The sequence below is a fragment of the Spinacia oleracea genome, chromosome 3 (genome assembly GCF_020520425.1).
Source record: "Spinacia oleracea cultivar Varoflay chromosome 3, BTI_SOV_V1, whole genome shotgun sequence".
NCBI lineage: Eukaryota > Viridiplantae > Streptophyta > Magnoliopsida > Caryophyllales > Amaranthaceae > Spinacia > Spinacia oleracea.
This window is the reverse complement of record NC_079489.1, coordinates 137877299-137904236: the sequence shown is the minus strand read 5'-3', so window position 1 is coordinate 137904236 and position 26938 is coordinate 137877299. Positions and strand designations below refer to the sequence as shown.

The 26938-nt window shown below is 35.9% G+C and overlaps 1 non-coding gene and 1 pseudogene across 1 annotated transcript; one reads left to right on the top strand and one right to left on the bottom strand.

The window, feature by feature from the left end:
- Positions 1 to 1329: 1329 nt before the first annotated feature.
- On the bottom strand, positions 1330 to 19827 carry LOC110794234 (phenylacetaldehyde synthase-like; annotated as a pseudogene).
- Positions 18775 to 18913, top strand: LOC130471214 (small nucleolar RNA snoR80). Its single transcript, XR_008931875.1, has one exon. It is a non-coding gene; the product is annotated as a small nucleolar RNA snoR80 (small nucleolar RNA).
- Positions 19828 to 26938: the final 7111 nt, after the last annotated feature.

Below are 26938 nucleotides of genomic sequence, written 5' to 3'. Positions count from 1 at the left end.
CTTATTAAATAAAATGAATTTACGTTGCTAGAATAGTTCGTTACTGAGTCTTCGGCTCACCGTTTTTGTTTTCTGTTTTAGGTACTGATGGGGACGATGGACGCGAGTAGTGGCGAGGAATTTCACTTTAATTTATCCACCTAGTTTATGCTTACAGTTTTAATAGTTTAATAGTTTTAATTTAAAGACTTTTAGTAAGTTATGTACTTTCATTTTGGTATTATAAAGGATTATATATATATACTTTTTGGAGTAATTAATAGCTTATGATTGATGTTTGCCTTGTAATTTCCAAAAAGGAAGTTACAGCAGGTAATGTCCCGACCAATTAGGTTAATTCCGCTGCTAATTATGCTTTAATAATTGAATTAGAGGTCGGGGTGTTACAGGTCGCCTCCAGGATTAGCGCAACTCCAAGTTTGTGTGCACTCACAAAATCGGATGGAGTCAGAACATATGCCCAAAATCGAGAGCAATTTTAGAGAGAAAGCTTTGTGTTTAATTTGATTTTCTGGAAAGGTGTTTGTGGTCTGTGTTTTTGGAAGTTACAAAAATCTGATTAAGTAATTAGAGTCAGGGAGGGAAACAACGAAAAATGGGAAAAACAATAAAGGTTGTAACGACCAAAAAAGGGACAAAGTCATCAATGGCTATAATGGACGTCGTTAAAGCTAATTAATCCAACTGTTACGTAATCAAGTACAAATTCCCGTAACAAGTTTTTAATTAAAATTATATGGTATCAAAATGAATAGGTAAGGCACACAAAATCCACCCCACGCCCGCGCATCGCATTCCCAAGGACCACGGCCCGTGGCCCAAGCTCGACCCGGCCGGCCGGCGCACGCGCGTTTGTTTTGTATCCACCCATACCACTCTCACACTTTCTCAAACAAGAGTTACACCTACACCCAAATTAAATACATAAACAAGGAGACTATGAAAATTTCTTTCAATGTGGGACAAAAATACGCTTCTCATTTTACCCTCTTTTCATTGGATATTTTCACAAGAATTCCAACAGAAACAACAACATTCCATTGGTAATGATTCTACTGTGGTTCCACAAATTTTCAAGTTAACCCTAAGTAATCTTTGTTATGCGATATATTATTTCATACAATAATTATTGAAATCTTGTATCTACCACTGCTCAGTTCACAACATATGGAGTTATTGAAATTAAAAGACAATAACTAAAATAAACAATAACAAAATGGTAAAAGCTAGTCTACTTTTCGAAAAAAATAGAGTAAGTACGTTTAAGGTAAAGTATCAAAAGAAAGAGAATTCTAGAAGGAGGAGGGGATGAGGGGAGAATGGCTAGGTCTAAAGCTCGCTTCTAGCCTTTTCCTGAATGAGATTCCAAAGACTTGCGATATGACATTTCTCTGTCAAGGAGCCTCCAATAGCACAACGTATAGCAAATGTGCCTCCTATGACAGCATGAGTCATGTAAGCTCGGCCACTCGAGTTCACTGCTTCTAACAATTTCTGGTTTATCACAGTCCCATTTCCGTCTCTTCCAACTGGCTTTAATATAAAGCAAATCAATGAAAATTTGCGAGGCACGACCAACTCAAATTGCTTATCTGTGTTAATCAACAATTCAAAAAACTTGGCTAACTCTATGTCACTTCGTATATGGGATATCAATTCAGTTGAGCCATGTCGACGTATCACAATCCAAAGTTTGAGAGCTCGAAAACGACGACTTAAAGCAATCTGCCAATCCTTGTAGTCTATTACATTCTCTAATTCTGTAGCTTTGTTTCTAAGGATTTCAGGCTTACTGGAAAGGGAATCCACGAGTATTTTTGGGTTCTTGAGCCATAGGCAGGAGCAATCCATGTTTGTTAACAACCATTTGTGTGGGTTCATGCTGATTGAATCAGCATATTCTACTCCATTGAGATAGTGTCTATATTCTGGGCAAATGCAAGCACTTCCTGTAAAATCAAATCAATCAGTAAACAACAACTTGTTTGTCTGTAATTGCTGCCACACAAAAAAAAATTGTTAGTTGTTTGAACATTGTTTTTCATGTTTAAAACACACATCTTGAAAAGTCAAACTTATTTCAGGGCATGCAATTTGAAGCTTCCTGTTCGAGAAAAGCTTAAAATATAATGACCTGAATGATATCTTCAGGTACGTTGTACTCCCTCCAACCCTAAAATTGTTTTGAGTCAAGTTTAAAAACTTGGACCGTGACTTCTCGTTCGCCTATAAGAATTAATATAATCTGATGAAATCTGGTTAAATTTGTTTCAATTTATGTTTTAGGAATATCAACATTTTATGATGTTGTGTTTTTGGAATATCAACTTATGTTGTGTTGTAAAAAAGACTTCTGATGATTTTTACAGTTGTAAAATTAGAGATATTACCTTGTAAATTATGTCTGGGACACCGTGAAAAATTAAATGGAGCCATGGTACGGATGGAGTAAATAAAATGATGGGTAAATTACCTGCAAAAGCGGCGTCAATGTGAAGCCAGGCATCAAAGGCTCTAGCAATTCTGCCAAGACCATCTATAGGGTCCACCGCAGCTGAACCAGTTGCCCCAAGAGAAGCACAAACATACAAAGGTACCAAACCTTGTAAGATCTCTTCCACAATTGCTTTCCTTAATATGTCGGGCGATAATGCGAAGTCTGTGAGGGACGAAGTTGGAAGTACTCGAAAGTTTCGAGGGGGAATACCTACAAGTTTAGATGCTTTTTGGAAAGTAAAATGGGTTTGATCCGAAGCATACACCACCAATTTTGTTATCTTTTCTTCACCGTGAACACCCAAGGCACGGTCCCTTGCCGCTGCTAGAGTGCACACCACTGCTTCACATGTACTACCTGTGCAAAGTAAGTAAAAATGTAAAATAAATAAATTTTACGGATTTTTCATGAAATGCCCCTGAGGTTTTCTTTAATGCACCAAATATCTCTAAAGTTTCCAGATTGCACCAAACACCCCTGACGTATGCAATAATATCACAAAATGCCCTTTTGGCTGATGGACGTTAACCCTCCGTTAGTATGTTTTTACCTTTTTGCCCTTACTTCCCCATTCTGGCGCCATAACATAACAAAACAAAAAAAAAAATCAAAACCTAACTTCCCAACTTCCTTCCTCGACATTTCTCTGTTCTCTTACACCATTAGAGAGAACTTGAATACCAAAACCAAAGAGTGATAACGTAAGAAATTCGCTGGGATTTGTTTAAACCAACTCGCAATAGTTAGTCGAAGTAAATCCCCACAAAAAGATTGACAATTTGGTTCAAAAATCTAGAAATTTCGCGAGTTCTACAAAAGTGGGTGCTGGGAGAAAAGGACTAAAATTTGTGGCTGCGCATTCATCAAAATTGTGTCAAGGTAAGCTCATTCAATTCGTTTCTTGTTTTAGGTGCCATTTTTTTTTTTACGAATTTTGATGTAATTAGGGTTATGGTTTTGATGAAATCGGGGTTTTTTCCATGATTTGTTTGAATTGAGAATTTTGGGTTGTTAGTGGTAGTACAAAGTATGTGGTGGTGTTATGTTATTTTCCATATGCTTAAGTTCACGAATTTGAAGTTCTATGTTGCGTTTACTGTTTGTATAGGATGGGTGCAATTTGGTTTTTATGTCATTACAATGATCGTAGTTTTAATGTGAGGGTAAATGGTAGTGATGAAACCAACTACATGGATTTGGTTGATGACTTCTTTGATGATTCTATTATGAAAGATGTTATGATTCCCGAGGTATTTAGGTTGTATCATGAAAATCCTAGTACGAAGAAGAGAGTAGAATTGGTAAATGATGTTGGTTTGATGAGAATGTGGGGTTTTTTATGCGTAAGGATACCGTGGAAATATGGATACAAAATGCAAATGAGAAGGAAACTTCAATCCAATGATGAAGGTTGGGGTCGACCTCACCAGCTACAACTCAGAAACACTTACCCAAGCTCACATACTGTCTCGATCCTGCCTGAATGACATTAGTCTGAGTATCGTTGATGGAGTGGTTTGTGTGGGGAAATCAACTGCAGGGGATACACCTCACCAGAGGATGAAGGGGGTGAAGGGCTGGAAGACGAAGAGGAAGTTTCTGAGGAAGAAGGGCTGGTAATTTTCCAGGAAAAGGTTCAGGATCGAGGGAGAAGTATTTGCTCCCCATGGTTTGCTGTAGGACCATTTTTTCAATCCTCTTCTCGTTTTCGAGGTCATTTTTGGCTTGTGCAGCCGCTAAAGCTTCGTTTTCCATTTTCAGTTGACCCATAAGTTGGGTCATCTGGACCATCTGGTCTCGCAAATCTTCGATGGACATGTTTGAAGGTGCGAATCGAGGTTGGGGAAGCGGAGATCCTTGAAATGAGGGACGACGGACGGAGCTTGGAGTTACTAAATCTGGTGTTGGCGATGTATCTTCGAGACGCACTAACCGTTGATTCCCTTATCGGCACCAAGTGGCAGGACCAGTCCTAGGCATAAGATAAGCTAAAGTTTAGGTTCCCAAAGTTTCAAGCATCACTTAGTCTAGACTTCGACTCTCTAAGTTGGTTTTTCACCTTTTCTTTTGTCGGTACACTTTTTGGTTTTTTTTTATTTGGGTCATTCTTTGGATTTTCGAAACACTTGCCCGTGTGACATTCATAGTTGTTAGCATGTTCAGTTTTGGTGCCGAGCATTACCGTCGTAGGAGGCCCAACAATGACACAAAGAGTTGTTTTTTCACGAGTCGCTTTTTGAAATCGAGTGCTTTTCTTATGCCCTCGACCGAGGCTGCTGCGCCTGACCAGAAGGCCAAGCGGCAACTTCAGCGCCCAGCAAGGGGCGTGAGAAATTCTGGCGCCCAGCCAGGGGCGTTGAAAATTCGTCCCTGGCTGGTTCTCGTTTTCTGTCTTCTATTTATGCGACTTCGATTTGCGTGCTTGCCTAATAACGTCCTTTACGCGTAACAGCGTTTGTGGGATTCGTCACAGGCCATCCCGGGCGTCGCTTATTTTGTGGCGATCATTCGGGTTTGCGGAACACGTGTTTCGGTATAACTCTTTGGCCAATTAGTCTATGAATGTTTGGGCAGTTTTTAAGGTCGTTGGTTTTCTAGGATAGTTTGTCACACACAATCACATATTTCGCTACACATAACTACATTACAAACATGGATTTGAAAATTAAATATGCCACGTAGTTTATGATAGGCTTCTATGGGTAGTTTATTTGCGCCTGGCTTGGTACCGCTTCTATCGTAGATCCAACACATGCCCCGGTCGAGGTAGTGTCTTCAACAGACAAATTTCGCTCAAGAGGCCAACCCGCAAGTGCAAGCCAAGGGGGCATGCAGGCGAGAGGGACCTAATGGGCGAGCGATTGGGTTCGGGATAGGTGTACTACCTGCACAAGTACCGAGTGGGAAACATGCGCGGCGTATGCACCCCCCCTATTGGCGAAAAAAGGTATCCTTAGTCCCAACTCCCGAGGGAGCCGAGATTCGTTATGATGTTCTGTCCGTTCACATTAATATGCTGATTTTCAGGTCGTCCCAACTTGATGGGGAAATAAACGCGGGGTAGGATCGTTTCACCCTTCGGCTATTTTGATTACCTACAAGCACGAGTATTTCCTTCACTATCCCCAGTGGAGTCGCCACTGTGAGGGGGTCGAAAAAGCGCGAGGCTAATGCGTGACCTTGTCCCTCGTGAGTGTGACGATTCTTTTTATTCAATCAAGTGTAATTGGATTTCTTGTGAGTATATAACCAATTGACTAGTAATATAGGAGTCGCCATTCAGTTTTTAACGATAATGAGAAAAACTGACAAAACCCGGTTATCGTGACATAAAGGGAGTGCAATTATGTTTGACCACGACGGCCGTAGGTTCCCTTGTGATCCCTGGTGTGGGGATCTCTCAATATACACCCGCAAGGTAGAGATTGAGGGTTCGGGGGACTGTAACTACCGAGAGGAGTACTTCGCTCGTCGATAACTCCAGAGGCAGGATATCCTTACTAGCTCAGCATAAATAATTGAAGGGACATGCGTTAACTATCAAACTAATCTGAATTGATTTTAGCGATATGCAACATATAGTACTAATTCAATCGTGATTATCTAATTTAAATAGCATTAAGGGACCTAGCATGATAATTCGATTTCCCAAAAATATTATATTTGTTAGGCGTGATAGAACAATCAGATTAGGTTAGTTTAACAGTTCATAAAAAGGGCGAGGAAAGCAGTTAAATCATCGAAAAGGGACACATCACGACGCACCCTTGAGAGGTGCGTCACGGTTCTCAGAAAACTAACCACTTTGACTTTGCTATTTCTCCTTTTTATTTAACGAATCTCAATTATGGGACAGGATACGTTCTGTTCGATTTATGGATCGATTGCGACAGAACGCGTGAACAGTTTCGCAGCGAGAGGCTTAGGCTAAGGGTTGGAGTCAATACTCAGAATATAATTGTGTGTTGTTGTGTGTTCTTTCACGTCGAATTTAGGGGCCTATTTATAGGGAAGAGTTCGTGGAAAGATAGAATTGCAGAGTTCTAATCCACAAAGAATTGGGAAAAAACACGTACCCATGTACTTTAAGCGCCCAGGCCGGCGCCCAGAACCAGGCGTTGAAAATAGGGTCTGGGCTTTTTTCTTTAGTCAGATTCGGATTCCTGAAATCCGTAGAGTTTGAGATTAATTCGAGTCTTTTAGCGCGTATCAATTTTATGACGGAATGCGTCTGGGCCCGTTACGAACTCTAGGCTCGTTAGGATTTTAATTAATACGTAACTCTTATTTCTGAATCATATTAGGAATAGGATTCTCGCAGTTTTCTATCTCATTTAGGATTTATGTTGGAATGCAACACCTAATTCTGACAGGTTTCTATCTTTTACGATTTGCCACTTTTAGAAGCTACCTTTTACGGCAGTTACTATTTTTAGCAGGTTTTCCATAAATAGCAGGTTTCGGGTGAAATGAAATGGGGAATCGAGACTCGTTTATTTTATAGGAGATGCGTTGTCAAGTGGAGATTTACGCTTTCATCATCGAACCTTTCCCTTGAGGGCACGGGGACAAAAGTAGGTGTCTACACCAACCCTCACTCTCCAACTTCCACACTACCTATCAGGCGTATCAGCAGAATTGTCAGTTCCTCAAACGGTGTTCCTCCTAAGGTCTACAGGGTAGTAGATTCAGACTCAGAAAAGGAAGAGGAAACCCAATCTGCAGCTTTTTCCCAAGATGGTCCCCTCTCCCTGTTGATGGCCAAGGTGGACCTACTGCAGAAGGACATCACAACTCTCCTTTCCTCTGTTAAAACTCTTCAGGAGCTGATGGTGCCGATGCAGGCGGATCAAGATGAGTTCTTCAAAGACATTATTGAACGCCTTGCTGATGTGATCCAAACTGAGGAAGCTGCCCCTCATTCTCCTCCAGCCTAATCCTACCAGCCTATTAACTTATGATCCAACCCCCCCACCCCACATATTCTGCTTACCCATGAACAATTTCTTTTATTTTGCGCCCTTCTACACAATTTTAAGTGCCTGGTTTGTAATGACTAATGCTCAGTAGTGCGCTTTTCCTAATTGGCCTACAATAACCTGCAGGACCTTTGCTTGCCTTGTTTTCTCTATTGCATTTTTTCTTATCTTGCTTGCAGGGGTGCGGTCAAACTCGTTGACTGACTTGAGCTGCAATGTGGCTCTCTATCTAGAAGGGTAAAATGATTCAGTTCTCTTCTTCTGCGTTCACTTGTTCCATAATTTTCAATAGAGAGCGAACCTTTTTTATTCTTCCAAAGGGGGAATATACTTGGAAACTTGCTTCATTATGTTTTTTTTTTATCATACTTGGTTCAATCCTTATGTTTTTTACTGTCTGTTTCCATTTATCATTTGTGTCCAAACATTAAAAACATCACTGCATATGGTGTGTTTTTATATCTATCAAGTTGAAAGGTTGCCATCATAAAAAAGGGGAAAATTGTTGACTCCATGATTTTGATGATGACAAGTTTAGCTGTACTCACAAACAATACTAGTGACATCAGGAACAGGTTGCAAAGTAACAACAAATGGACAAAGAAGAACCTCATAAATGGGATATGAGCAAGAGACTCAGAGAAGCAGCCTCGGCAGAAGTAATCAAGAATCACATAAAGATGGATAAATGATCAAGTGTCTAAGCAGCCTTAGGAAATATATGGGAAACTCTAAAAGGTACAAGACTGATGTATACTGGTAACTGCTAAGTATGGGAACAACGTCTGCATAAGGTCCAATTGATATCAAGTCACTTAGGTATTTCAGTCTCATAAAAAGAATGATTAAAATCTACTTATCATACCTAAGTCCTAATCTTCTTGGGAAGTTAGAGTCGTACTTGAAGATAATACTTAAAATGATTAAGTTGTATTATAACTCTCAAGATTGTAAAGATAAATTATTGATCTTGAGATTATCTAATCCTGGTTAGCATTAAGTTATTCAGGCGAAGTTCTATCTCTTAAAGAGTCCTAACTCGTGTAAAGTTAGAGTCTAGGGAGTTTAGGTTAAATCTACAGAATAACTATAAATAAGCCTCAAGTTCTTCATATTCAATTATCAGACTTATTAGCAAAAACTGGAGCATTCAAGTATCATCTTTAACCTTTGGATTAGAGTCTGTTCCTGTTCTCATATTAAGCAGTACTAAGTTGTGTGGTCAAGCTTAGCTGCCACCATTTTATGTTTGCTAACTATCATAATCAACATCGTTATAGCCAAGTTTTCTCTCGGTGCATGTTAGCTTAACGTGCACAGTAGCCATGCAAGCAGCAAGCATGGAAATGGCAAAGGCAAACCTCGAGGACCATCATCGGATTCTCAAGCTTTGAAAAAATGCAGTATTGAGGAGGTTATGGGGGTAGAAGCAATGGATTTTGGAGTCGAAAATGAAATTTTCACGCCAAAATCAGGGTTACAACATCTTCAAACTCGATCAGAAATGAGGCATTCGTTTAATGAGTTTATGGAGGTGATTCATGGCTCGGCAAATCAGATGAAACAAGGTAATGCTCGATCTAATATGGCAGTGGGTACGATTTAAATTCCTATATTGCATCAATTTGATGAAGCTGCTGATACTGATATTGCACCTATTATTGATAACAATGTTGAAATACCTATGAATCCAGAATAGTCTGATTAAGATAATATTGATGTTAGTGAATTTCACAGTGATGAGAGTAACCCTGTTGAAATTGATTTTTGGAGTTCAGCTGTGGTGTGTTACATTTTGGGGGCTAATCCTCCTATCAATGTCATGGAGGGTTTCATTCGAAGGATATGGAAACAGCTGAATGTTGACAAGGTTGTAATGGTGAGAAAGGGGGTTTTTCTGGTGAGATTTCTTACTATGGACTCGAGAGATAAGGTGTTGAAAGGACACTATTTCTTTGATAGCAAACCCCTTATTCTGAAACCTTGGAACCCTGATATGAACATGGATAAACCAGAGCTTCAATATGTGCCAATATGGGTGCAATTGAAGTTAAACTTCAAATATTGGGGGGAAAAGGCATTGTTTAAGATTGCGACACAATTAGGCAATCCACTCAGGAGAGATCAGGCCACAATCTGTAGAGATAAATTTCAGTTTGCTAGAGTCATGGTAGATGTGCCATTGTCTCAAGAATTACCTGATTTTATCTCTTTTAGAGATGAGAATGGAATTATGGTGAGAGTTTCTCTATTTTATGAGTGGAGGCCAACAATGTGCACTAAATGCAAGATGTTTGGCCATCCACAGACTGAATGTAGACAAGGTCAGAAGAGGGTTTGGGTTAGGAAAGCTCCACAACCTGTAACAGTTCCAATTCAAACAACTGTACAGGGTGACAATGTGGTCAGTCCTATTGTGGATCAAGAAGGGTTTCAGAGATCTTTGAGGCCAATCAGGGTGAGAGTTGGTCTAGAGACTCCAGTTAGAACATCTAATGCTTTTCAGGTGTTAGAGGCTCCATTAGTTGATAATGAAGGATTGGTAGGAGGACAATGTCAGGGGGATGAACAAAGGATAGTGATGCCTGGATGAGGGAACTCTTCCAACTCTAATGGATAGAGTGTTAGCTTGGAATGTAAGGGGTCTAAACTCAATACAGAAACAGAATGAGGTTAAGCACTTCATTGAGAAGTATGCAGTGGGTTTGGTGGGACTCTTGGAGCATAAGGTGAAGATCTCTAATCTAGGTAAGCTTTACCAGAATGTCTTTGCAAACTGGTGTTTTACTAGCAATTCTAGCTATCACTCTGGTGGTAGAATTATCGTAGCTTGGAAGGCTGGTTGCTTCACAGTTAATATTGTTGCTGCATCCAGTCAGTTTATTCACTGCCATGTTACTCCTGTAAGTGGTAGGCAAGCTTTTTATTGCACTTTTGTTTATGCTTTTAATGATGCTGGTAAGAGACAAGATCTATGGAGGGATTTGTTGTTGCTTAATACTCAAGATCCTTGGATTGTGTGTGGGGATCTCAACTGTGTTATGGCTCTAGATGAGAATTGGAGCCCCTGTAAGACATAGTGATATTGTGGATGTGAGCAATTGTATGCATGCTTGTGGTATGGAAGATATTAAATGTGTGGGTAATCTTTTTACCTGGAACAACAAGCAACAAGGTAATAACAGAGTTTTTTCAAAAATTGATAGATATATGGCTAATCATGCTTGGCAATCTTGTTTTCCAGTTGCTGAAGTGTGTTTTATGCCAGAAGGTCATTTTGATCATTCTCCTGGGCTTCTTTCTGTGTACCCCAGAGATGATGGAGGGAAGAAACCCTTTAAATACTTTACTATGTGGAAGTCTTCAACTGTGTTTTCAGACACTGTTCAGCAGGCTTCGAACACACAGATATTTGGGACTAAAATGTTCATCTTGCTTAATAAGCTGAAAAGAGTGAAACAGGCTCTTAAGGAGTTGAATAAAGTAGGTTTTACTGATATCCATGCTGCAGATTTGAGAGCCTATCAGACTATGGTGAATGCACAAAGTGCAATGCATAATAATCCTACTGATCAAGGTGTTGCAGATGCAGAGTTGACTGCAATTCAGGATTATAAGGAGAAACATAAAGCTTATCTGGCTTTTCTCAGCCAGAAAGCAAAATTGTCTTGGCTTAAAGATGGGGATGAAAATACTTCCCTTTTTCATCAGAGCATCAAGAACAGGAAGATGCAGAACCAAGTTTATAGCATCTATGGTATGAAAGGAGAATGGAAAGATACAGCTGATGGGGTGTCTCAAGCTTTCCTGGATTATTATAAAGTGCTATTAGGTAGTACTTCTTATAATAGAACACCAATAAACAGGGAGGTGGTTCAGCAGGGACCAGTTTGTATGGATCATCATAAAGCTATTCTCAGTGCTCCCTATACAGCAGAAGAAGTTAAGAAGGCTCTTTTCTCTATTCCAGGTAGAGATGGCAACGGGTCCAGGACCCTACCCTGACCCTGTCAGACCCTACCCTAAAATTAGGGTATGGGTCTTAATTTTCTAGACCCTATAGGGTAAGGGTAGGGTATGGGTATATGATGTATCGAATAGGGTAGGGTAAGGTTCCAACTTTTTCAGACCCTTACCCTACCCAGACCCTACCCATAGACCCTTAAGATCCATACCCTACCCAGATCCTAAACTAAATCCGCTCAAATTTCATTAAAGAAATATAAAAATAACACATAATCTTAAGGCAATCCACAAAATCACATTTACTCCTCTAACAACCATCCAACACTACCACTCACTAGTCAAAAAAACCTCTAACATTGACATTGTGTACTTGAGAACCTGAGATTTTTTTAATTCGTGACCTTAGTACATTAAATTGTAATATGTTTAAGGAAATACAAGGATGATTTGGGGCACTAGGATTTATTTATTTTAAAATGTCAAATTAATCGTTTGTCTTGTATTTTTTTTGTGCATTACATATGGTTGGATATAAAAAATATTGAAAAACTTTAAAGAAAAAATAGGCAATACGGACCCGCTCCGGACCCTAGACCCTACCCATACCCTATTAGACCCATAGGGTCCGGGTAAGGGTCTTGTAATTCTAGACCCTATAGGGTAAGGGTAGGGTATGGGTATAGGTCAAAAAATTAGGGTCCGGGTCCTGGTATTGCTAGACCCTACCCAGACCCTACCCATTGCCATTCCTAATTCCAGGTATTAAAGCTCCTGGTCCAGATGGCTTTGGTTCCTATTTTTATAAAGATGCTTGGCATATTGTTGGGGATGAAGTCATTGCAGCTATACTTGATATGTTGCAGCAAGGCAAAATCTTGAAGGAGGTGAACCACACTGTGATTACTCTCATTCCTAAGACTAAATGTCTAAAAGATGTGAGTGAGTTCAGGCCAATCTCTTGCTGCAACACCATTTATAAGTGCATAACAAAAGTCTTGTGTGGGAGATTAAGACAAGTTCTTCCTGATCTTATTTTGGAGAATCAAGGAGGATTTGTTCATGGAAGGTACATAGTGCATAATATTATGGTTGTTCAAGACTTAGTTAGGCATTATGGGAGGAAAGGGGTTAAGCCTAGTTGCCTTATGAAGATTGATCTTCAAAAATCCTATGATATTGTTGATTGGCATTTCTTACAAGAGATGCTGGAATTGTTGGATTTCCCTAAGCAATTTGTTGACATGGTCATGCAATGTGTTTCTACTCCCATGTTCTCCCTGATGCTGAATGGTTCTATGCATGACTTCTTTAATTCCCAGAGAGGTTTGAGGCAAGGAGATCCTATCTCTCCTCTGTTGTTTGTCATTTGTAAGGAATATCTGTCTAGAATCCTGAATAGAGTGAGTGCTATGCCTCAGTTTCAGTTTCACCCAAGATGTAAGGGGATTGGTCTTACCCATTTATGTTTTGCTGATGATCTGATCATTTGTAGCAAGGGTGATTATCAGTCTATCTATCTATCGCTCCAAGCTTTCAAACTGTTTTCTAATTCTTCTGGTTTAAGGGCAAATCAACAAAAATCTTCTATCTATTGTCATGGTATGCAAGAAGATGATATTCAGAGGGTAGTGGATGTTTCTGGATTTTCTAGAAGTATGCTTCCTTTTAAATACTTGGGAGTTCCTATCTGCTCTAAGAAGATTTATGTGGCTTAGTGTGCTCATCTGGTGGACAAAATCATAACCAGGATCAAAGTTTGGAGTTCTAGGAACTTATCCTACACAGCAAGAATGCAGCTAGTTAACTCAGTGTTGTTAAGTTTGCATATGTATTGGGCTCAGATATATGTGCTTCCAAAAAGTGTTCTACAGGATATAGTGAAGATATGTAGAGCCTTCCTATGAAGTGGTCATGCTTTCAGTCATAAACCAAGCAACATAGCTTGGGATAAGGTCTGTAGTGACAAGCAAAATGGAGGTCTGGGGTTAGAGATGTTCAGATTTGGAATATTGCCTTTATGGGAAAATATGTATGGGCTTTAGTCAAGAAGCAGGATAATGTCTGGATCAGGTGGATCAATTCAGTTTACTTAAAGGATGGGGATTGGTGGGAGTATCAGCCTGGCTCTTCTGCTAGCTGGTACTGGAAACAAGTTTGTAATACAAAGGAGAAACTAAAACAGTTTTTTACTCTTGCAGAGTTTGAAAACATGCCTCAGTATTCAGTAAAACAAGTGTATGAGAAATTAGTTGGGAATAAGCCAAGGGTGCATTTGGATAAAATGGTATGGAATAGACTGAATGTTCCTAAGCATAGATTCATTTGCTGGTTAGCTGTTCAATCCAGACTTCAGACTACAGAAAAACTAGCAAAGATAGGCATTAGTCAATCTGCTAATTGCTTGATTTGTGGGCTGGATGATGAGACTCATCAGCATTTATTCTTTCAATGCCAGTATAGTAGGCAAATTATTATAGCAGTTCATCGGTGGGTTGGCTTCTCTATTAATGGCACTTTGGTTCAGTTACTCAGGAAAGCTAGACAAAGTAGAGCTTCAAGGTTCAGGAAGCAAGTTTATTTTGCAGCTATGGGTGCTGCTGTCTATCTGATCTGGAAATGTAGAAACACTAGTTTTTGGGATAGTACTATTCCCACTGTCAGTCATAGTGTGAAGACTTTGAAGCAGATGGTTAAGAGCAGAATTCAAGTAGTTTTGCCAAAGCATGTAAGCAAGAGGGATAGTGACTGGTTTACAACTTTGTAATAGCCTTTTAGGCATTCTGGCTATTTTTTAGAGCTTGTTCTAGCTTTGTTTTGTGCTGATTCCAAGGGCATAGAGTCCAACCTAGTTGGTTTCTATGACTTGGAGTTGGCTTAAGTTGTAATTGTTGATTCAATTAATATTATTCTCTCTTGTTTAGCAAAAAAAAAAAAGTTGCGTGGTCTTATATCTTGCGTTTATCTTAGTTGTTAATTGTTTTTTTATTCTAGAGTTGAATTGATGTATGTTAAGCCTGAGTCAAGCTTACAGTGCTAGAGTGAAGATCTCTAAAGAGATATGTGAGTTGGAACAGTTGAGGGACTGTTTCATTGGGAAAGGAACAATAGAGGGATTGTTCATAGTCATCTGTAATAGGAGAAGATCTACATGATTGTGGCCCTGGTAGAATTAGTTGTAAACTGAGTTTTTTGCCTAATTAGTAAAAGAGTTTTTAAGTCCCTACGGGGCTGTGATTTTTCCTCTCTATTGGGCATAGAGAGTTTTCCACACTAAATCCTGCTTGCACTATTTACGATTTTATGTTTCATATTGCGTATACTTGTTAAATTTGCAAAAAGATCAATTCACTCCCCCTCTTGTGGATCTCCGTGAAACTAACAGTTAACTAATTTCGGATATGTCAAAATTGACCCATTTGAAAAGGAGTATGGAATATTCATCAAAACTAGCAATGGGGGTGGCGGGTATCAAGACGGTGTATCGCAAGAAAGCTCTTGAGTCCTTTCCAGATCTTGGACTTGCGACAATTGTAGTTGCTTTGTGGAGGGTTTAATTTGAATAATTCTACTGATGTCACTACTCTTTTGCATTAGGAGTTTCTTAGTCTATATGCAAGAAGAAATAGATTAAGGATTAAGCAATGCGGGTGGCAAAAAATAATTGTGTGATACAAGGGCAAGTGCAAATTAACTAGAGCTTTATAGAACAAAAAAAAACTACCTAGAATTTTATTGAGATTTATAATTTTATATGCCACTTCTATTATTATATATTTATTTCTACGTAGAGTTTTATAGAGATATAATTAGTTTTTTGGCCCGTGCTATGCACGGTATATATATATATTTTTAATGAAATTAAATAATTATGTTGATATAAAAGTTGAAGGGGAAATGAACTAAGTAATCAAGCATTGATTAACTGAGAGTTTTAAGAATGTTAAAAGTTTTTCAAATTAAATATTTAGGGAGAGTTGTACAAAATAAGTTAAAATGTATAAAAAAAATAAAGGAGATTTTGAGGCGGTGACAAGTGGCATGCAAATCCTCCTGTTTTAAAATATTAAGATAGATGACATTGCTTCATACTACAATAGTCTCTTTAATTATTCTATTTGTCATGTACTACACTGCTTATTTTTTTTAATCAATCCTATATATAAAGAGTTTCCTTATTGTCAGATTTGACGATCGTCAGTTGATAAGAGGTATTTGAACAGTAGTCGGAGCAATTGACGAAGAAGGAATTTAGTTACTTGACGAGAGATATTTTTCCTTAGTTGAAATATATGTTGTGATCTATATCATCGTAATTTTACACTTCTTATTATCAATTAAATTCGTATAAATAAGTCGAATATTTTTTCTATACACTCATAAGATACGATTAGGAACATTCCTTGGACATGCTCAAATAATAAACTTTGTGTGGGAAGAATTAATTTGTAGGAACTGGTGCTTCTGTTCAGGAACCTAAAAGCCCTCCATATAAAAAATAAAAAATAATTAAGGAAATTGTTGACCCTAAAGTTTTGATGATGACAAAGCAAACTCCTGACAATTGGTTAAGTTATGTTGCATAATAGGTTCCGAGATCCTTAGAGGGATAATGCTAAGTTAAGGAGATCCTGAGTTGGATAAACTAAGCAACGTGGAATATAAGCAAGTAATTGATCCATGTCAGACACTACATTGAAGATATAATCATTAAGCAAGTTTACAAAGGCGAGATCCTTAGGCGAGTTCCTACTGAACTATCAGAAATTGATTAACGTATTATAATACTTCGTACAAGATATTCTACTCAAACTCAACTCTAATATCATAACTCTACATATATTAGGATACTATTAGTAGTATAATACTACTATAACTCTATCTTAACATATATACAATGGCGTTATCAGTAAATTTGGTGGCATTGTTTTTCGCTTATGTCATGAAGTAAAAACGATGATCATATTAAACTTATTTTGTTGGGATTGTTGCTTGGATTTTAGATTCGACTATGGGCTGGAATTAGGTTTGGTTGATCTGAGTTGAAATTTGGAATGTTTGTCATGGACTGTAGCATATAATTCGAGTGTCGAAAAGTAAAGAAGAAGTCCTAACAACAATTAATTCGGCTATAGGAATCGTATTGAAGTTAAACATCGATCTATTCGAGTCTTAATTGTCGGTTATTCGCTGTTCAAGTACATTTAGGCTGCGTTCTATTCACCTGATTTCCACTTATTTTTCCTGAACTTATCTTATCTGAACTTATCTGAACTTAACTGAACTTATCTGAACTTATCTGAACTGATTAGAACTTATCAAAACTTATTTTAGTTATAAATTGTACTTGGCCAACCCTTATTTTTCCTGAACTTATCTTATCTGAACTTATCTGAACTTAACTGAACTTATCTGAACTTATCTGAACTTATTTTTCCTGAAATAAGTGGAAATAAGGTGAACTAAACAGGGCCTTAGTAAGAAGTATTCACTCAAAGTTCCATTTCCAATTTTCTCCAGCTCACTCTTATCTGAAACCAATTAATAACGGCCTATGTACGATGCAGTAATGTAGGTCCTAACTGTAGAGAAAGACTAGAGACAAAAAAAAGTTAGAAATCCATCATAAGCAAGAAAACAAAAAAAAAAAAACAGCGCGTCTCCTGTGAGACCAGTCACACCATCAACTTGATGGTGTGACGAGCGCGAAACCAATAGCGTACCTCTCCTAAAACTATATATAAAAAAAAGTAACATATCTAAACTATAGAAGTAACATACCTAAATTAAAAAAGTACCTCCTCTAAAAATGTAAAAAAAAAAAAATAACATGTCTAAACTATAGAAGTAACATACCTAAACTAAAAATGTACCTCCCCTAAAACTATTCCGTATAAAAAAAAGTAACATGTCTAAACTATAGAAGTAACATACCTAAACTAAAAAAAGTACCTCATCTAAAATTAAAAAAAAAAGTAACATGTCCAAACTATAGAAGTAACATACCTAAATTAAAAAAATACCTCCTCTAAAATTATTTAAAAAAAAGAGTAACATGTCTAAACTATAGAAGTAACTTACCTAAACTAAGAAGGTATCTCCCCTAAAACTACTCCGTATAAAAAAAGTAACATGTATAAACTATAGAAGTAACATACTTAAACTAAAAAAAGTACTTCCTCTTAAATTATATAAAAAAAAGTAACATGTCTAAATTATAGAAGTAACATACCTAAACTAAGAAGGTATATCCCCTAAAACTACTCCGTATAACAAAAGTAACGTGTATAAACTATAGAAGTAACATACTTAAACTAAAAAAAGTACCTCCTCTAAAATTATAAAAAAAAGTAACATGTCTAAACTATAGAAGTAACATACCTAAATTGGTAAGTGTGAGCTGGTCTCACCATCAGTTGATGGTGATGACAGTCTCATATAAGAATTTGGGGAAAAAAAAACTATTTTAGTTACACTTTTATCAGAAATTATTCTTTCATCATTATTTCATAGCCACTCTATTTGTCATGTACGATGTACTACTTATTTTGGTAATCAATATCAATAGAGTTTATTTTTGTAATCAATATCAATATAGAGTCGATATGTCATGTACTACTTAATTTATAGGATATGATATTAATATAAAGTTTTCTTATTTTTCAGATTTGATGATCGTGGGGTATTTGAATAATAGTTGGAGAAACTAATCAAAAAGGAATTGAATTATTTGCTGAGAGGTATTTTTCCTTACTTGAAATAATATATTTTGATCGTAGTTTTACACCTCTTATTATCAATTAAAATCGTACAAATTCAGTATTTTTTTTAATAAACTCATAAATTCTTATTATTTAATTAATGTCATGTTACTTCCTTAAGCAAATTTTGTCTATGGAAATAGGAGTATATGGTTTTACGAGGGTTTGTTTGTAATTTTTATTATCAATTCAAATTGGACTATATATCTTAATTTTTTATTTACAACACTCTATACATCCCGTGCTTATACACGAGCATATTCTACTTAACACACTAAGATATCTATTTGTCACTTATGAGTTAGCAAAGGAGTATTGACATAACTATTGATCCCGAATCTGCCTTGGGCTTAACCTCCATCTTATATTTAGGTCTTTCTCTCCCTTGTTTCCAGTTTAGTATTGGATGTGAATGAAGGCGAATGACTTTACATAAACTCAATTGGAAATAAACTCTTCATCAATCCAAATAAACCACTTCTACTTCTATTGAGCTTTACTTTGTATAACACACTAATTTCATATTTACTTTAATTCATTGTATAGAAATGTGAATGTTAGGTTGCATTCAAATACCGATTCCGTAGGAGAAAATCCGTTCCTTATGGTGTAATGGCTCGGATGCTAGATAAATTTATAGGAATGTGGTTTATCCCGATCGGTGTCTTTGTTTCTTTTGGTATCATATGATCTTGGAAAGGCTTCATACATATCAATTCATAGTTTATTCTTTGCTATTTGTGATGAAATCTAATGCTTGGGATACTGGATAGCAACTCTGGTTTTTTTTGTTGAAGATATCCAACTTGGTTTTAGTTTCCTTTAAAAAAACGAAAGAAAAGAAAAGTAAATATACGTAGTGTTTACAATAATGGGGCGATATATATATTATAGTGAGTGTAAAATTGGAGTTATAGAATAAGAACGTACGTACCATGCATGACACCACCACCTCCACCGGAGAAAAGGAATTGTTGAGGGAGGTTGAGTAGTGGCAGCCGGCGAGGATATCCAATTAAAACCGATGGCATTAAGTCCCGAACAAAGGATATCTCCGATCAAACCAGCATTGCTTGCGTTTGCTGGAAAATAAGCAAAGAAGTTGGGGCTTTGCCAATGAGTTAAGCCAGGCACAATTTTTGTATTAACATCTTCAAGAATCTGCTCTACCGACTCGGGTAAAGCTGGAGCATCTTCAGGTATGAGCTTTTTAAGATCGGCAACTTTTGTGTAAGACCGCCTTACCGGAAAGACCACTTTGGTTGCTTAACTAATTGGTTCAATTTCTTAACTAATTGGTTACATTACTTAATTAATTGATTCAATTGCTTAACTAATTAATTCTTTTGTTTAACTAATTAATTCCTTTGCTTAACTAATTGATTTCGGTGCTTAACTAATTAGTTCAAGTGCTTAACTAATTGGTTCCATTACTTAACTTATATGATATCAAGGTGGTGTTTTGTGAGAGACCGCCTTATAGAAAAGTTTGTATTTTAAGATAACCCGGTTCAACTTGGGATCTAACCGGGTACTTATGTATGTTTTCATAATAACGTGATATGTAGTTGATGGCTTGGGAAGCCTCATCTTGTAAAGTTTGTGAGTCTAGTGAATAATATTCCATTGGATTATGACTTATGAGTTTATGCCTTATGAGTCAAATTCTTTTTGGTATATAAATAAGGACAAATTGTTTTTTACCGCCTTAAATAAATGGATAAATTGTTTTTTACCACCTAGAAAAATAAAAAATAAAATATGTTTTTTACCATCTTAAAAAACAAAACTTGTATTTTACCACCTAAAAATAAATTAAAATTTATATTTTACCACATGAAAATGAAAAAAATAGATGAAACTGTTATGTGCAGCCCACTACTTTAATTTCCCTCCATTTTTTTTACACTCCCTTTATGATTTTATGCCTTATGAGTCAAATTCTTTTTGGTATATAAACAAGGACAAATTACTTTTTACCACATAAAAAAATTAAAACTTGTTTTTTACCTCCTGAAAACAGGCCCGGCCCTAGGGGGTAGGCGAGGGGTGCGACCGCCTAGGGCCCAAGGCGGAAAGGGGCCCAAAATAATTGTCTATCCAGTAATTTAGTACTAGTAATAAATAACCGTTAAATACACATGTTATTTCCTTGGCTCATTGGTAGAAAGTAACTTTTAAAGTTTTGATATCCACTAGAGGTCTAGGGTTCGACTCCCCTTACTAATTCTTTTCTTTTCTTTTTAAACTTTGTCAATATTTTTATTTTTGTGTTTTACGTTGAGTTTATGTACGTAGTATTTGACTTCTAGTACTCAGTTCTAATTGATATAACTATATGTGAACAAAAAAATGCTTATTTGATGGACTATGGGTTTATAAGTTTTAAAATAGATAAGCATTTTAATGAAGACAAAATTAACTGATATTTTTATATGCTCAAAATGAACCTTTATTTTCAAAAAATATCTCTTTACGCATATTAATTATCTTGTAATTAAGTGAGTATTTATTTTATAGAGCCAGATTTTGAAATTCTAGGATCCTGCAAATGAGATATAGTAAGTTTTTATTGATTTGAATTCAACAATATAATGGATTTCACAATATATATATATATATATACATATATATATATATATATATACATATATATATATATATATATATATATATATATATATATATTATTTCAGTTAAAGACGTATTATTTTGGAAGGGGCCCAAATCCCTTATTTCGCCTAGGGCCCTCAAAATGTCAGGACCGGCCCTGCCTGAAAACAGAAAAAAAGATGAAATCATTATGTGGGGGCTTGCTAGTTCACTTTACCTCCAATATTATACAATTTCTCTGCGATTTTCTTTAACTCTTTCACCCTCCTCTCTTCATTTCCATTGAATTTTGTTAATTTTGTGAATTAATGACAAAAAAATATCATGTGAATTCATAAAAAAGAATGAAGTAGGAGAAGAGAAGAGAGTTAAATAAATTAAATCGTGAAAAAGAGAAAATACTACTTATATTACCGTTACTTTGGCCCTCCACATAACGATTTCATCTATTTTTTTCATTTTTAGGTGGTAAAAAGAAAGTTTTAAATTTCATTTTAGGTGGTAAAATACAAATTTTAGTTTTTTAGGTAGTAAAAAAATAATTTTTTGATTTTTTAGGTGGTAAAACAATTTGTCCTATAAAGAGTTGATAAAGCTCGCGAAGTGATTACTATGAAATTTATAGGGTTTATAAAGGATATTACTATTCGACACCTTTTTTACTCAAAAGATCTGCCTTTATAAAGAGAAATTACACTAAGCTTCTAATTCATGAATAATCCAAAAATTTGAAAGGTATTTTCCCAAAATATTATTTGACATGTTGATAACCCACTTTTTCTTTAATTTCTCTCTCACCCCCCCCCCCCCCCCTCCTCGGAAGCCTCTCTCCTCCTCCACAACCCCACACCTTTAAACAAAAATATATAGTTAACCGGCTATTAAGGTTTTAGGTAAAATGCATTATTTTGGAAAGATATCCCCAAAGCTTGGATTATTCCAAAGTAATGTACTTCGTACTTATATAATTACGCAATTACATTGATGTATATTTATATCCCTATACAGTTTAAATTTTGTAGAGTTTTAGTTTAAACTAGTTAAGATCATTGATTCATTAGTTCTTAGCTTATTAGAGTAATCAATTGTACATGTTATAGTCCTTAATTCCTTTTAGTGGTATAGAACTTATGTATTCACTTTATTTTATTAGTCTTGCACTATTTAATTGACTCGTGTTCAATTGACAAATTAATTATTAAATTAACTAAATTGATCTAATTCGATGCATTTTAAGCTTATAAGTTATAACCAATTGCCTAATCGAAAACTATATTGTTTTAACAAAATCGACTTAATTCATTAATTAACAATACATTGAACTTATCAGACTCGTTGTTGTTTAAACCAATATGAATATATGATATATAGATATGCATTTACAAAGTTTAGAGACTTCTTAGATATCAATTCTTCATTATCAATTATTAATTATTAGTTCATCAATAACTGCTTCATTAATACGAAGTGATAAATTTTATTAGTTTTTAGTTCATTGTTATCGATTATTAAACTAAGTTATATACTTGGTACACTATACTCACTAATTCTATTGAACTTAAATTTTTAATATTATAAAGTTTGCATGTTATCGTCTTTACCCCTTATTTAAGGCACCGAGATTATAATTTTAAATGTTATTGAGAATTGTAATTTTAGTAATAAAACGATATTGTGATTTTATAATTTGGAACCAAATTGACCTGATGTGAAGTTCAACCCGCTACCTGTTTCATCCAAATATTGATTTATCCACGGTATGAATCTAAACCGATAAGAACCTAAACCCGATATAACCCGGTAAACATGTTCAACCCGACCCATTTAAGACCATTATCCGATGAACACAACCCGATATAATCCGAACCTATTCAATCTGTCTAAACTCATTTACAACCCAACATGTTTCAAACTGACCCAACTATAACTCGTTTCGTTTAGAATGCGATTAGAGATGAACCCGACCGGATATGAACTTGTGCTTAATCAACTCGGCCCGTTCTTGAAGGTTATTTACGCCTTGAAATATGTGTCCAAAGTATGAAAACTTTGACCGTAGATTTTCACTATCATATACATCAAAATTTTACCACATAAGATCTTGTTAGATTGGTCTCGATGTGTATTTTCATAATATCAACATTTTATAATTCTTTCATATATGGAATTGGATATATTAGTGGTTAAATATTGCATTATATTCCATGCAAAATAGTAAACGTAAATAACTTCAGGGAACTGAGGTAGTAATCAATATTGATGAACTAATAACTAATAATAAAGTTTATTACATTGTGTTAACGAAACATTTATTAACGAACTAATAAAGTAATAGTTAACGAGTATAATTTGTAAAGAATTAAAAAAGTAAGTGCAACATATTTAATGTTTTCTTATGGATCGTGAAAAGTTTGGGTTAAACGAGTTCAGATTAAACGGGCCATGGGTTGAAACAGTTCGGATTAAACGGGTCACGGATTGCAAATGGATTGGATTATACGAATTTTCCTTGGGTTGGAACGGATTCGGGTTCAAACGGATTGGGTCATAAACGTGTTTCAGGTCGCTCCAGTTCGGATTAAACGGATTCGGATTGTAAATCATCGATCTTTTATCGGATTCGGATCTTAATTTGATTAACATAAACGGTTGGATATCGGATTTTAGCTAGCGGGTTCTAAACGATTCTGATTCTAAACGGTCGGACAAACCTATCGGGTTCACTGGGTCGGATAGAGATTAACACCCCGCCATGTCAGTTGCAGGCCCGACCCTAGGGGTTGAATTGAGGGGCAACCGCCCAGGACCCGCGTTGAAAGGTGCCCCAAATTTCAGTTTGACAAATATCAAGTAATAAACACTGGATCATAATACTCACTCCGTATTTATTTAAGGGATACACTTGGTCGGGCACGGGTATTAAGAAGAAGAATTGAATAAAATAAAATAATAAAACAAGTGGGGTTGGGTAGATATTTTAATAATTAAAACAAGTGGGACCATGTAATTTTAGGGGGTGGGAGGGTGGGGTGCGGTGTAGATAGATTATTTAATTAGATGGTGAGGTTGATAAGTTACTAAAAATGGCAAGTGTATCTCTTAAATAAGTACGACCGGAAAAGGCAAGTGTATCCCTTAAATAAATACAAAGGAGTAATGAAGAAGATTGTAACGCATTTGTTTTAAAAGGAATGTTTGCGTAGGAAGATTGTAAGATCGATATTCCTTGGGGTCCACCTTTTACCATTCATTTTTCTTTGATTTTCTACTTGGGCAGCTGGGATTACCCAAAAATGATTCTCTTTTGCTTTTTAACTCACTTCTTTCATAGTCCCAATCTGAATTTTTTTTTTTTTTTTTTTGGTGCGAATGAGCTACAAAAGCGGGGATGAGAATCGATCTCAGAATCACCTGGAACCGGGATGAAAGGTCTAATCAACTGAGATATCCATCACTCTCATAGTCCCGATCTGAATTGCTCTATGCATTTCTACATTTTCTTGTTCAATTTTTCTATAGTTAACTGTATACTTTGAATACAACTATATAAGTAGATGTTTACGGAGTACGGAGTACTACTTAAAACGTAAAGTACATACGGAGTATAGTATTTACATTCAAATCATTTTGCAAATATACTACAGTAAATTATTAATTAGGAGTATTTTAATTTTAGCACATTGAGACGAATCTAACAAGATCCCACATGACTATGTTTTATCTTATATAAAAAATACTACGAATAGTCAAAGTAGATTATATGAATAGTGACAAAAGTCCAAACGTTGCGAGTATTAAAAGACGGAGGAAGTATAATCTATTTATGTAATATTATAACTTTTTAATCTGATAAGAAATATAAAAAATATTGATAAATGAACTTCTAATGTTAGTCTACTATTAATAATATAATACATGATAACTGGTAAGTAAGAATGTTAATTAAAATAATAATACATGGTAAGTAGACTAACATATAAGTTTATTTATCAAGATTTTACTCAATTCAAACTATGTTGTATTTGACTAACTCGGTTATGCTCGGGTCTTCACGAAAATTAGTCTTGAGTCATTCGGGTTTGGTTAACGTTGTTAGATCGTTCTACATACAAGTAAACGACTATAATATTTAACTTTGCATAGTAATATGCAAATTTAGTTCATTTGAATATATTTTTTACACAACTTTGAATTTATACTTTGTACTCTATAGTCTGTACGATGTATTACAAATTTACCATAATGCAAATAGTTACTCCGTAATCAAGTTAATTATGAGCATTGAATTTATTCTGTAATCATGTTTATATGTTGGAAACTTATATTTTGCTATTACTTTATCATTGTTGTTTTTGCACACTACTACAAATTGCACACTTTAGCGATGCATTTTCAGCCTTTTTTCGACGCCATAAAGCGTCGAGAAAATTTCCATCGACGCTTTCCGAAGACGTCGACAAAACTTGAGTCGAGATTTTTTCTCGACGCTTTACTCCGTCGCCACTGTCGACGCTTTTTTGCGTCTCCTCTTTTAGTTTCGCGTCGAGGTTCTCGACGCCTGAAATCGTCAAGAGGTACTATTGGCGCCAAGAGCATCCCTTAATTACCAGCCTCGTTCACCATTTAACTTATTTAATGTTCTCGACACTTAAAAGCGTCAAGAAATTTGTACTCGTGGGAATCTTAAATCTAAATGAGCTTTGATATCACATCAAAAAACATCCAAATTTATTCGTATAAGCTTTTTTTTAACACCTGTATATACATGCAAAAATATATATAAATATAAAACTTTTTCGTCAGAAAATTACAATTAAGGCAACAAGATCAACAACACCTGTATTTTAAATACTTGGTCTTCGATCAATATAACATTAAAGTTAACTTATAAAAATCTAAAATTACATAGTTAAATTCCATCATACACGATAATGTTACTAATTAACCAAAATCCATAGTACTACCAAATTCCATAGTACAAAAATGTTACTAACTAAATAGTACAGACATCAAACCTCCGAAATTATATTTATGTTACTAAACCGAAGAAGTAGTAAAGCCTAGAAAACTAGGATCTATCCGGTGGTAGTAGGTTATATGACAAAGCTAGAGTTCCCGACCTTCTTTCATGTTGCTCCTTATCACATTGGACGATCTTCACAGGAAAAAAATCAAAAAAAAATGAGAAAAAAATCAAATCAACCGTCATAGAAATCAACCAAAACGACCACAAAACAATAAATGCCAAGACGACATCTCAAGTTAGAAAACAGCCAAATAGTTTAATTCCATGTCTATGACAACAATTTACAGAAAAATTACTAGTCAGTATACCAAGATGATTGAAGCTCTTTGAAAATGACGGGGGAGGAGAGAGCGTGAGGGTCGCTGGACTAACAAAACAACACATACAAAATAACCATTTCATAACGAATAAAGCAAAGCATTTAAACAATTAAGCACAGGCTCAGAGTTTTTCACAACCCGGACTCCCACCTTACATTATTGCCCTATTCTCTACTAAGAGTCTAAGTGTGTCGTTAATTGGAAAATCTCCAATAGTGCCCAGCATCTGTAGTATCTCCAATAGTCATTAATTTGATAAATATACACACCAATATTGGTCTATAATCAGAATCTGCAACAAACATAGACTCTTGTTTTCTGTGTAATTGACATACTAAGGAATTCTGACAAAGTAGCAATACCCAAAGCACTTTGAGATGCATGTCACCTAGATGAATTTGGATGGTTTGAATATATTTGAAGCTCTAGTATCTTTGAACATAAACATTAGAACTTTCCAAGGCTAGCATGAAAGCGCACGAACCAATACTAACTTTTTTAGGCTAAAGTTCCCTTGCCCTCCACAGAAATACTCCGTAAGTAAAACCACTTCGTACAGAGGACAGGGAGACTTTATAGAATACTAAGAGTAAGTCAAGTTACTAATTGGAAAAGATTTACAAAACTATAATTGGATCCCCACAATTGAACAGAAAACCCATCTCTGTCTAAAAAAGTGGCCAGACATAAAAACACCCCTTACAACATATATTTAACAAAAAAACGTAACTAACCGAACCACAACCAATTAACAACTGTCAATCACAAGTTGCTACATA